Source organism: Hyla sarda, chromosome 9, assembly GCF_029499605.1.
Source record: "Hyla sarda isolate aHylSar1 chromosome 9, aHylSar1.hap1, whole genome shotgun sequence".
NCBI lineage: Eukaryota > Metazoa > Chordata > Amphibia > Anura > Hylidae > Hyla > Hyla sarda.
The window spans coordinates 164072001-164086426 of NC_079197.1; positions in this window are offsets into that span (position 1 = coordinate 164072001).

The following is a 14426-nucleotide window of genomic DNA, read 5'->3' on the forward strand; positions in this document are numbered from 1 at the left end:
GATTTTTTTTCCGTTTAGCCATAGATTTTTGGGTAAAATGACTGACGTCAGTCAACGGCTGTCCGGGCATGCTGGAAGTTGTAGTTTTGCAACAGCTGGAGGCACCCCTGGTTAGGAAACACTGACCTATACTATATACTACTATATAGTCCAACATGCTGGGAGTTGAAGTTTTTACAACAGCTGGAGGCACCCCTGGTTTGGAAATACTGACCTATACCATATACTACTACATAGCCCAACATACAGCAGCTGAGCCACAGGCTGTATCAGGGCATGCTGGGAGTTGTAGTTAGTAACTAACTGCAACTCCCAATTTTGCTTAAAAGAAAAAAGAAAAGAAAAAGGGATCAAAAAGTCCCATCAAAACAAAAATGGTACTGTAAAACTACAGATCGGGGCGCAAAAAAATGAGGCCTCATACAGGCCCATATAAGGAGAAATAATAAGGTTATAGGGGTCAGTATAGGACAAAATTTCTCCTGCATAAGTGTATCCTGTGATGTCACATACTGTGAAGCACATTTCTAATTTGGCTCTTGAAAATTATTTTGTTATTGATTGCTATGGGCTGTGCTTTGGTTGCTATGGACTGTGTTGTGATTGGTTGCGATGGGCTGTGCTTTGGTTGCTATGGACTGTGTTGTGATTGGTTGCGATGGGCTGTGCTTTGGTTACTATGGACTGTGTTGTGATTGGTTGCTATGTGCTGTGCTGTGACTGGTTGCTATGGGCTGTATTGTGGCTGGTTGCTATGGGCTGTGCTTTGGTTGCTATGGACTGTTTTGTGATTGGTTGCTATGGGCTGTGCTGTAAATGGTTGCTATGGGCTGTGCTTTGGTTGCTATGGACTGTGTTGTGATTGGTTGCTATGGGCTGTGCTTTGATTGTTTGCTCTGGACTGTGTTGTGATTGGTTGCTATGGGCTGTGCTTTGATTGTTTGCTCGGGACTGTGTTGTGATTGGTTGCTATGTGCTGTGCTGTGACTGGTTGCTATGGGCTGTATTGTGGCTGGTTGCTATGGGCTGTGCTTTGGTTGCTATGGACTGTTTTGTGATTGGTTGCTATGGGCTGTGCTGTAAATGGTTGCTATGGGCAACTAAGCCAGCTTTGCTTTAATTGGCAGCCACTGGTCATTTACCACTGATGCTATCACAGAGCTAGGTGCAGACTGATCTGCCCATTGGCCATCATTGACAATTTTTTTGTGGTTTGTTGAGTTTCCTACAAATTTTTTTTCATTAAAAAGTACCGGTCACCAAATAAACTGTCCTAATTACACAAGGAACACTATATTTAAAGTTTTATTTGGTGACAAGTACTCTTTAAAGGAGTACTCCACTGCCCAAGCATTTGGAACATTTTGTTCCGAACACTGGGTGCGTGCGGTGGGGGTCTTGACGTCATGTCTTGCCCCCTCAATGCAAGTCTATGGGAGGGGGCGAGGGGGTGATGTAACGAGTGGGCGTGGCCATGATGTCACAACCCCTGCAGCCCGCAGCCATTGTTTGGAACAGAATGTTCCGATCGCTGGTGCAGTGGAGTACCCCTGTTGGAGCTATGGAGCTTGTCAACCACTCTTTGAATTCCACTTCAGCTAAAGGGGTCCAATGTTTTTGTCACCATTGTACACATGGGACATATAAATCATTATATTCTAATAAGTAGTTTGTGAATTTTTCCAAAAAGAAATAGACCCCAGTGGAAAGTGTTTGGCATCAAAGTCACCACCAGATGGGGTCGTCTTCTGCTGGATCTTTGGGGTCCAATACTTTTTCAGAGCCGAGATCCACCACCGTGTGCTCTCCTGCTCTAGTGAGCGGGTCTGACCTTGGCCTTGGCAGTACCTCACACTTGTGCCATATTAACCAGTTCTAGTACATAACACTTTAGGCGGAGAGCCTCGTTGAGCACAGTCATTATTGACTCAAGTGACGTCCTAAATGTTTTTTATTTACCACACCCAAATTCTGCTCTAATAACTAGACACATTAGACAACCAGAACATAAGACACAGTGTCAACCATGAGAATGTTCTGTGCCACCTTGTATTTGCATATTGCTGTGTATAGAGGATATCAGGCTGTTCAGATAGGTGTGATGTAGGGGCGGACTGACAGGTTGGGCACTGCCCGAGGGCCCGGGTGTGAGGGGGGGCCCGCATACGGCAGGAATTGCTGCTTCTTAAGATCAGGGAGCATGCAAGCTGGATATATATACACACCTCCAGCTGACATGCTCCCTGATCTTTTAACACTAATGCAGGAGGAAAGTAAGGAGGGGGGACATGTTTCTAGGGGTATATAGGACAGAGGCATTATATCTTACTTAAAGGGGTAGTCCAGTGGTGAAAAACTTATCCCCTATCCTAAGGATAGGGGATAAGTTTGAGATCGCGGGGGGTCCGACCGCTGGGGCCCCCTGCGATCTCTCTGTACGGGGCCCCGGCTCTCCGCCCAGATAGCGGGTGTCGACCCCCGCACGAAGCGGCGGCCGACACGCCCCCTCAATACATCTCAATGGCAGAGCCGGAGATTGCCGAAGGCAGCGCTTCGGCTCTGCCATAGAGTTGTATTGAGGGGGCGTGTCGGCCGCCGCCTCGTGCGGAGGTCGACACGCCCCCTTCCCGCTGGCTGTCGGGGCTCTGTACAGGAGATCGCAGGGGCCCCAGCGGTCGGACCCCCGCGATCTGCAACTTATCCCCTATCCTTAGGATAGGGGATAAGTTGCTCACCACTGAGTCACCACTGGACTACTCCTTTAAAGGGATACAATGATCCCTCAACTTACAATGGCCTCAACATACAATAGTTTCAACATACAATGGTCTTTTCTGGACCATTGTAACTTAAAACCAAACTCAACATACAATGTACAGACAGTCCAGATCTGTGAAACCTGGCAATGGCTGAAAGAACCGACCAATCAGATTGAGCATTCACTGGTAAAACGCCTGTATTACTGAAGTGTATGCATTGACTGGCTGTCCGGTGGTGCCCCCTACAGTACAGGGAGGTATTACATGTTCTGTACTCTTTACCTGTGCCACAGTTAGCTGCTCCTTTGGACACCAGGTGAGGGCGGCTCCATTTTACTTTTTTTAGGACACTGTGTACTGTACAGGACCCTGAAGAAGCTCCTGTCCTCTACATAAACAGTGATTACAGCTCCAGCAGATCTTTTATTACTTTTATTTGTAAGGATTTGCTTTATCTATATTAGCTATACAGTGACCCCCCGACCTACGATGGCCCCGACATATGATGAAATCGACATACGATGCTTTTTTATGTTGGGGCCATCGCATTAAGTGCTATCCTGCAGCGCCAAATGCTTAAGCTGCTGCCGGATAGCAGCTTAATGTTCCCCGTGTGGTGCGGTAAGTATTACTTACCCCTCCACGATGCTCCGGGGTGCCCTCCGGGTCCAGCGCTGGTCCTCCGGCGTCTTCTCAGCCCTCTCCGATGACGTCAATACGCTGCTGCGCACGCCATCCAATAGGAATGGCGTACGCAGCGGCGTAATGACGTCGCTACGCAGGCCCAGTAAGGCCTTGCGGAAGACAGAAGAGGACAGGAGAAGACAGAAGAGGACCGGAGAAGACAGAAGAGGACCGGAGAAGACAGAAGAGGACCGGAGAAGACAGAAGAGGACCGGAGAAGACAGAAGAGGACCGGAGAAGACAGAAGAGGACCGGAGAAGACAGAAGAGGACCGGAGAAGACAGAAGAGGACAGGAGAAGACAGAAGAGGACCGAAGAAGACTGCGGAGAGCCCAGCGGAGGCCCAGGATCACCATCGGGAGCGGCGGGGACACCATCTCGAGCGGCGGGGACAGGTGAGTACAGCTTCATATACTTTACATTGCACAGATCCCTCAACATACGATGGATTCGACAAACGATGACTCTTATGTATACTTATTTTTCTTTAATCCTCACTTTTCCTATTTTTGGATGACATTTTGGGGCTTCAGAACCAATTACCAGGTGTCCATAGAGTTATGGTCTCAACATGCAATGTTTTCAACATACAATGGTCATCCTGGAACCAATTAATATTGTAACTTGAGGGACCACTGTACTCCACTGGAAAACATTTTTTTTTAAATCAACTGATGTCATAAAGTTAAAGGGTACGTTTCATCATAAAAACTTTTGATATATTATAGATTAGTGTATCCAGAATAACTTTCAAATTGCATGTTATTAAAAAATATGCTTCTTTCTATTTAATTTTCCACAAAATGACCACTAGAGGTCTCCCTACCAGTCCTGGCCGCAAGCCCTTTTTATAGATTTCAGACTCATGCTGGAGTCCTAAATCTCAGACTGCAGCCGGGACACAGACAAGCTCAGCTGGCAGCTCTGAATCTTCTCCTCTCTGTTTACAACTGAGCAGAGAGAAGAAAGATCAGAGCTCAGATAGTAAAATGAATGAGGGCATGTAGTAAGGCAGAGTCTGGAGTATACCCTGCTGTACTATGAGCCCATTGCTGGCTCCTGCCTATCTGATTGACAGGCAGGGAGCAGTGCTGAGCTTGTCTGTGTCCCAGCTGCAGTCTGAGATTTAGGACTCCAGCATGAGTCTGAAATCTATAAAAAGGGCTTGCGGCAAGGACTGGTAGGGAGACCCCTAGTGGTCATTTTTTCAAAGTGGAAAATTAAATAGAAAGAAGCATATTTTTTAATAACATGCAATTGGAAAGTTATTCTGCATACATTAATCTATAATATATCAAAAGTTTTTTTTTAATTAAAGGTACCCTTTAAACAGATTTGTAAGTTACTTCTATTTAAAAATCTTAATCCTTCCAGTACTTATCAGCTGCTGTATGCTCCACAGGATTTCCTTTCTTTCTGACCACAGTGCTCTCTGCTGACACCTCTGTCCATGTCAGGAACTGTCCAGAGCAGGAGAGATTTGCTATGGGGATTTGCTCCTACTCTGGACAGTTCCTGACATGGACAGAGGTGTCAGCAGAGAGCACTGTGGTCAGACAGAAAGGAAATTCAAAAAGAAAAGAACTTCCTGTGGAGCATACAACAACTGATAAGTACTGGAAGGATTAACATTTTTAAATATAAGTAATTAAGTTTAACTTTCTGGCACCAGTTAATTAGAAAGCAAACGTTTTCCAGCAGAGTACCCCTTTAAGTGCAGGAACTTCTCCCCTTCACAATCTGTGTAGGAGAGTGCTTAAAGGGGTTCTCCACCATAAGGTGATTTTAGTACATACCTGGCAGACAGTAATGGACATGCTTAGGAAGGATCTGCGCTTGTCTTGGGGCTAAATGGCTATGCTGTGAGATTACCATAACACTGAGGCTAATCTTTTTGTGAACTGGGTATATCCTGTTGGAGTTCGGTCGTTTAACCCCTTAACGACAATGGACGTAAATGTACACCATGGTGACGTGGTACTTAGCGCACCATGACGTACATTTACACGACGACATGATCGCGAGCACCGGAGTGGTGCTCGCGTCATACCCGGCAGGTCCCGGCTGATATCAGCAGCCAGGGACCCGCCGGTAATGGCGGACATCCGTGATTGCGCGGATGTCTGCCATTAACCCCTCCGATGCCGTGATCAATACAGATCACAGCATCTGCGGCATTGCGGTAGTTTGAATGGACGATCGGATCGCCCGCAGCGCTGCCGAGGGGATCCGATCATCCAGCATGACGGCCGGAGGTCCCCTCACCTTGCTCCGGCCGTCTCCCGGGGTCTTCTGCTCTGGTCTGAGATCGAGCAGACCAGAGCAGAAGATCACTGATAATACTGAGCAGTGCTGTGTCCTATACATAGCACTGCACAGTATTAGCAATCAAACGATTGCAATGAATAGTCCCCTGTGGGGACATAAAAAGTGTAAAAAAATGTAAAATAAAAAAGTAAAAAAATTTGAAAAATCCCCTCGCCCAAAAAGTAAAACGTCCGTTTTTCCCCATTTTACCCCCAAAAAAGCGTAAAAAAAACCCCACATATTTGGTATTGCCGCGTGCATAAAAGTCTGAACTATTGAAATATATTGTTAATTATCCTGTACAGTGAACGGCGTAAACGTAAAAAAAATTAAAAAAGTCAAAAATTGCTGCTTTTTTTGTCATATTTTATTAAACAAAAAAATTTATAAAAAATGAATAAAAAGTAAAACCTAAGCAAAAGTGGTACTGATAAAAACTACAGATCATGGCGCAAAAAATGAGCCCTCATATCGCCCCATATACGGAAAAATGAGAAAGATATAGATGGTCAAAATAGGGCAATTTCAAACATACTAATTTTGTTAAAATGGTTTGAGATTTTTTTTAAGCGGTACAATTATAGAAAAGAATATAATCATGGTTATCATTTTAATTGTATTGACCCACAGAATAAAGAAAACATGTCATTTTTACCGGAAAGTGTAGAGCGTGAAAACAAAACCTTCCAAAATTTGCTAAATTGCGGTTTTCTATTAAATTTTCCCACATAAATAATATTTATTTGGTTGCGCCATACATTTTATGGTAAAATAAGTGATGTCATTACAAAGTACAATTGGTGACGCAAAAAACAAGTCCTCATATGGGTCTGTGGATGGAAATATAAGAGAGTTATGATTTTTAGAAGGCGAGGAGGAAAAAACGAAAATGCAAAAATAAAATTGGCCTGGTCCTTAAGGGGTTAAACTACATATCCCATGATCCATTGTTTGAAAGTGTGAGGTCACTTTCCTTACTCCAACACATCCGCCACCCATCCCAATTAAACACAAAAGAGTTGATTTCCATTCAAAAGAACAGTGTTTTCTCACCAGGGTGCCTACAGCTGTTGCAAAATAATCTCTTTCCCACCCAGCTTTCGCTCCCCCCATTGAAGCAGACAGGCTCCCTTTGCACACCTGACTAGTGATGTAATGTCTCTATGCACCGCAACCTGGGAAAACTTGTTACCTGAGTGATTTTGTATGCTGTTATGAGAAGAATTGTGAGAAAACCGTCACACACAGGTACAGACACTATATTATGGACTACACTAACTTTACAGCCTGGAATTCCTGGAATACCCCTTTAAGGACCTGAGTCACATGACCCGCAGGTCCTTAAATGGGCACTGTCACCAACTTTATTTTTTGATATGTTGTAGTACTTATGTACTACAACATATCTCTAATATACTTTTATTTTTATTTTTTTAAATTAAAATGCTTTAATTTACATTTGAAAACCGGCCACTAGGGGTCTCCCTCCTAGTGGCCGGCTGCAGCCTGGCGTGACGTCACGCCTGAAAAAGGACTGATGCGGCCGGGCATCGGTCCTTTTTCATTCAGCCTGCGCTCGCTCCCTGCCTGTCAATCAGACAGGCAGGGAGCGAGCGCATTGGCTCCCCAGCCACTGGCTGGGAGGCCACTCCTCCCGCACATCGCTGTCGCCGCCGCTGTCCCTGCACGCCCGCTGCTGGACTCTGTAGTAAGTGTATGAGGGAGGGGGGTTTGTGATGGAGGGAACGGGGTATGCGGGGGTGGGGGGCGGTTTGTGTTGGAGGGAACGGGGTATGGCACGGGGGGAGGGAGACGGAGGGGACGGGCTAGCGCCGCATGTAACTAATAGTTTATCTACGCAGGGTGCAATAGCTGGAGGCACCCTGTGTAGATGAACTAAGGGCGGAAGTCCCCCCCAGCAGGCATCAGTGACGTGGTGCCTGCTGGGGAGGTCTGCCTGGTAGTGAGCACACTGCCAGGCAGACAAAAGGCATTTTTAATATAGTAAAAATTAAAATTAAAAGCAGGGAGGGGGTTAGGGATAGATTGGCAATAGGCAGGGACAGAAAAAAAAATAGGATGGTGGGAGCTACTCTTTAAGCCTTACTGTGCAGGAAGAAGAGAAGTAAGAGGTGTGTGTGTGGTCATTATTCTGTTGTTACACCATGTCTTATCCTCCAGTCACCTCAAGAGCTGCACTCATTATTCTGTTGTTACACCATGCCTTATCTTTTAGTCACCTCCAAAGCTGCACTCATTATTTTGTTGTTACACCATGTCTTATCCTTTAGTCACCCCTAAAGCTGCATTCCTACTTTGTTTTTACACCATATCTTATCCTCCTGTCACCTCCAGCGCTGCAGCTACTATTCTGCTGTTACATCATTTATATTATCCTCCTGTCACCTCCGGAGCTGCAGCCACTATTCTGCTGTTACATCATTTATATTATCCTCCTGTCACCTCCAGCGCTGCAGCTACTATTCTGCTGTTACATCATTTATATTATCCTCCTGTCACCTCCGGAGCTGCAGCCACTATTCTGCTGTTACATCATTTATATTATCCTCCTGTCACCTCCGGAGCTGCAGCCACTATTCTGCTGTTACATCATTTATATTATCCTCCTGTCACCTCCAGCGCTGCAGCTACTATTCTGCTGTTACATCATTTATATTATCCTCCTGTCACCTCCGGAGCTGCAGCCACTATTCTGCTGTTACATCATTTATATTATCCTCCTGTCACCTCCGGAGCTGCAGCCACTATTCTGCTGTTACATCATTTATCTTATCCTCCTGTCACCTCCGGAGCTGCAGCCACTATTCTGCTGTTACATCATTTATATTATCCTCCTGTCACCTCCGGAGCTGCAGCCACTATTCTGCTGTTACATCATTTATATTATCCTCCTGTCACCTCCGGAGCTGCAGCCACTATTCTGCTGTTACATCATTTATATTATCCTCCTGTCACCTCCGGAGCTGCAGCCACTATTCTGCTGTTACATCATTTATATTATCCTCCTGTCACCTCCGGAGCTGCAGCCACTATTCTGCTGTTACATCATTTATATTATCCTCCTGTCACCTCCGGAGCTGCAGCCACTATTCTGCTGTTACATCATTTATATTATCCTCCTGTCACCTCCGGAGCTGCAGCCACTATTCTGCTGTTACATCATTTATATTATCCTCCTGTCACCTCCGGAGCTGCAGCCACTATTCTGCTGTTACATCATTTATATTATCCCCCTGTCACCTCCGGAGCTGCAGCCACTATTCTGCTGTTACATCATTTATATTATCCTCCTGTCACCTCCAGAGCTGCAGCCACTATTCTGCTGTTACATCATTTATATTATCCCCCTGTCACCTCCAGAGCTGCAGCCACTATTCTGCTGTTACATCATTTATATTATCCTCCTGTCACCTCCAGAGCTGCAGCCACTATTCTGCTGTTACATCGTGTCTGATCCTCCAGTCACCTCCAGAGCTGCTCTCACTATTCTGTGTCTATGAAGGCTGGGCACACAGTGGCCCCTTGAACGTCTATTTCCCGGGGGCACCATGAGGTGTCAGTCAGTGTGATGCCCATGAGGTTTCATTTACTGCACATATGTTTATGTCAAATCACTTGTATTTCATTATCATTAGAACAGAGGAGCATTTATATACATCACTTGGCATTCGCTGTGTTCCCAGAAGACCCCTTTATGGCAGAGGATTTACAGATATGGACTAAATATAGATATGTTGTACATGACCTGGCTGTTATAGTAGGAGGTAAAATGTATTATATACATTGGGATAAAGCGTGGTGCAGAGAACTCCTGAGAATAGTCCGTGAGATGAAAATGGCGCAAACTCCTACACCGGACAGGTAGCTTTCTTTACACATCTAATATGAGATAGATATGAGATAGATAGATAGATAGATAGATAGATATGAGATAGATAGATATGATATAGATAGATAGATATGAGATAGATAGATAGATAGATATGAGATAGATAGATAGATAGATAGATAGATATGAGATAGATAGATAGATAGATATGAGATAGATAGATATGAGATAGATAGATATGAGATAGATAGATAGATAATAGATAGATAGATATGAGATAGATAGATAGATAGATATGAGATAGATAGATATGAGATAGATAGATAGATATGAGATAGATAGATATGAGATAGATAGATAGATATGAGATAGATAGATATGAGATAGATAGATAGATAGATATGAGATAGATAGATATGAGATAGATAGATAGATATGAGATAGATAGATAGATAGATAGATAGATATGAGATAGATAGATAGATATGAGATAGATAGATAGGTAGATATGAGATAAATAAATACATAGATAGATATGAGATTTGATAGATAGAAATAGATAGATATGAGATAGATAGATATGAGATAGATAGATATGAGATAGATAGATAGATATGAGATAGATAGATGGATAGATAGATAAGAGATAGATAGATAGATAGATAGATATGAGATAAATAAATAGATAGATATGAGATTTGATAGATAGAAATAGATAGATATGAGATAGATAGATAATAGATAGATATGAGATAGATAGATAATAGATAGATAGATAGATAGATATGAGATTTGATAGATAGATATGAGATTTGATAGATAGAAATAGATAGATATGAGATAGATAGATAGATAGATATGAGATTTGATAAATAGATATGAGATAAATAGATAGATATTAGATAGATAGATATTAGATAGATATCAGATGGAAATATATAGAATATATAGATGTTACTTCCTGAGCAGGTGGGATGACTTGTGGAGGTCTTCTAGATCCCTAAGCTTATAAAGGACCTTGTGTATATGCCTCTTGTGTCCACCCTATATTCCAGCCCTGTATATCCATGTGAATTAGAAGGATTGTTCGTATTTTCCCTTACTCTAACATCCTCCCATTTGAACAAATCGCACTGGTTTCCTGTTCCTGCAGGTCAGACATATCATCCCCCTTTGGACCTCCGCGTCCCCATAGCTGCAGGTTGTGTTACGTTGTTTTGTACAGGTACTGACGATAAATTCTTTTCTACTTCGGACGTTTTTCATGCCGGTGATGCCTTTGCAGATGTTCTCCAGGTTTCTTGGAAATGTATGGATGAAGCTCTGCGTCTCCTGGCATTGTCCTTGCATAGCGGCAGAACAGATGATAACTGGGGAGCGGGCAATGTGGTTCCTCTTGAAGTCTTCCCATTTTGGGCCAGTGGACATGGTCAGGTTTGGAAGGGCGAAGAGGAGCCCGAATAACAGGAGCATTGAAGATGTAGAGGACATTGTTGGTGGAAAGGTCTGTGGAGGGAAATACATGGTAAACACTATAAGGATATCATCCAATATATAGAATAAACCATTACACCATTGTCACCGCCTCCTCGCCCTCAACTTCTCCACCCGGCATCTATAACCAGCCTTAAAGGGGTGCTCCGGTGGAAAACATTTTTTTTTTTTAAATGAACTGGTGCCAGAAAGTTAAACAGATTTGTAAATTACTTCTATTAAAAAATCTTTACTCTTCCAGTACTTTTTAGCAGCTGTATGCTACAGAGGAAATTCTTTTATTTTTGAATTTCCTTTTTTGTCTTGTCCACAGTGCTAACTGCTGACACCTCTGTCCATGTCAGGAACTGTCCAGAGCAGCATAGGTTTGCTATGGGGATTTTCTCCTGCTCTGGACAGTTCCTGATACGGGCATCAGGTGTCAGCAGAGAGCACTGTGGACAAGACAAAAAATAAATAAATAAATAAATAAAGAAAATAATTTCCTCTGTAGCATACAGCTGCTAAAAAGTACTGGAAGGGTAAAGATTTTTTTAATAGAAGTCAATTACAAATCTGTTTAACTTTCTGGCAGCGGTTGATTTAAAATAAATAAATAAATAAATAAATGTTTTCCACCGGAGTACCCTTGAAAAGACAGTTGAAAACACAACAATTGGGCTTAAGACATAATAAAATCCATTTTACTAAGGAATGCGCAAAGTGAATAAACGATATAAAGTGAATCAATAATACAAAAAATTACGCAAAAAGGAACAAAAATATCAAAGTGCCAAATTATAGGGAAGGGGATGGGGTAACAGGTGAATACCTACACTGAGAACCCTACCATCTAGGCGGGGGACTCCTATCTCTACGTGTGGATCGGGGTAGGAAGAATATAACAATGATAATTACTGGTAAGTGATTAGTAGACCTCTCTTACCACCAAAGTACCCCTTTAATTTATTTCGTAAAGGGGTATTCCAGGTTTATACATCTTATCCCCTAGGGGATAAGATGTGGGACCCCCGCGATCTCGGTACAGCCCCCAGCATTCTGTGTCGGGCGTTGCTTCCGAGACGGGGACTTAACGTCACAGTCCGCCCCTTCGTGATGTCATGCCACGCCCCCTGGGCATGCTGGGAGTTGTAGTTTTGCAACAGCTGGAGGCACCCTGGTTGGGAAATACCGGCTTACACTCTATGGTGGTCTCATACACAGAATCGTGGTATAATTGTTACCTGTTATAGTGTATATACTACATGGGCTCCTATATACTCCTCACCTGTGGTTATTATAGTGTATATAATGTATGGGCTCCTATATACTCCTCACCTGTGGTTATTATAGTGTATATACTACATGGGCTCCTATATACTCCTCACCTGTGGTTATTATAGTGTATATACTACATGGGCTCCTATATACTCCTCACCTGTGGTTATTATAGTGTATATACTACATGGGCTCCTATATACTCCTCACCTGTGGTTATTATAGTGTATATAATACATGGGCTCCTATATACTCCTCACCTGTGGTTATTATAGTGTATATACTACATGGGCTCCTATATACTCCTCACCTGTGGTTATTATGGTGTATATAATGTATGGGCTCCTATATACTCCTCACCTGTGGTTATTATAGTGTATATAATACATGGGCTCCTATATACTCCTCACCTGTGGTTATTATAGTGTATATACTACATGGGCTCCTATATACTCCTCACTGTGGTTATTATAGTGTATATACTACATGGGCTCCTATATACTCCTCACCTGTGGTTATTATAGTGTATATACTACATGGGCTCCTATATACTCCTCACCTGTGGTTATTATAGTGTATATAATACATGGGCTCCTATATACTCCTCACCTGTGGTTATTATAGTGTATATACTACATGGGCTCCTATATACTCCTCACCTGTGGTTATTATAGTGTATATAATACATGGGCTCCTATATACTCCTTACCTGTGGTTATTATAGAATATATAATACAGGGGCTCCTATATACTCCTCACCTGTGGTTATTATAGTGTATATAATACAGGGGCTCCTCTATATACTCCTCACCTGTGGTCCTTATAGTATATATAATACAGGGGCTCCTATATACTCCTCACCTGTGGTTATTATAGTGCATATAATACATGGGCTCCTATATACTCCTCACCTGTGGTTAATATAGTATATATACTGCATGGGCTCCTATATACTCCTCACCTGTGGTTATTATAGTGCATATACTACATGGGCTCCTATATACTCCTCACCTGTGGTTATTATAGTGTATATAATACATGGGCTCCTATATACTCCTCACCTGTGGTTATTATAGTGTATATAATACAGGGGCTCCTATATACTCCTCACCTGTGGTTATTATAGTGTATATAATACATGGGCTACTATATACTCCTCACCTGTGGTTATTATAGTGTATATAATACAGGGGCTCCTATATACTCCTCACCTGTGGTTATTATAGTGTATATAATACAGGGGCTCCTCTATATACTCCTCACCTGTGGTCCTTATAGTATATATAATACAGGGGCTCCTATATACTCCTCACCTGTGGTTATTATAGTGTATATAATACATGGGCTCCTATATACTCCTCACCTGTGGTTAATATAGTATATATAATACATGGGCTCCTATATACTCCTCACCTGTGGTTATTATAGTGTATATACTACATGGGCTCCTATATACTCCTCACCTGTGGTTATTATAGTGTATATAATATATGGGCTCCTATATACTCCTCACCTGTGGTTATTATAGTGTATATACTACATGGGCTCCTATATACTCCTCACCTGTGGTTATTACAGTGTATATACTACATGGGCTCCTATATACTCCTCACATGTGGTTATTATAGTGTATATAATACATGGGCTCCTATATACTCCTCACCTGTGGTTATTATAGTGTATATACTACATGGGCTCCTATATACTCCTCACCTGTGGTTATTATAGTGTATATAATATATGGGCTCCTATATACTCCTCACCTGTGGTTATTATAGTGTATATAATACATGGGCTCCTATATACTCCTCACCTGTGGTTAATATAGTGTATATAATACATGGGCTCCTATATACTCCTCACCTGTGGTTATTATAGTGTATATAATACATGGGCTCCTATATACTCCTCACCTGTGGTTATTATAGAATATATAATACATGGGCTCCTATATACTCCTCACCTGTGGTTATTATAGTGTATATACTACATGGGCTCCTATATACTCCTCACCTGTGGTTATTATAGTGTATATAATATATGGGCTCCTATATACTCCTCACCTGTGGTTATTA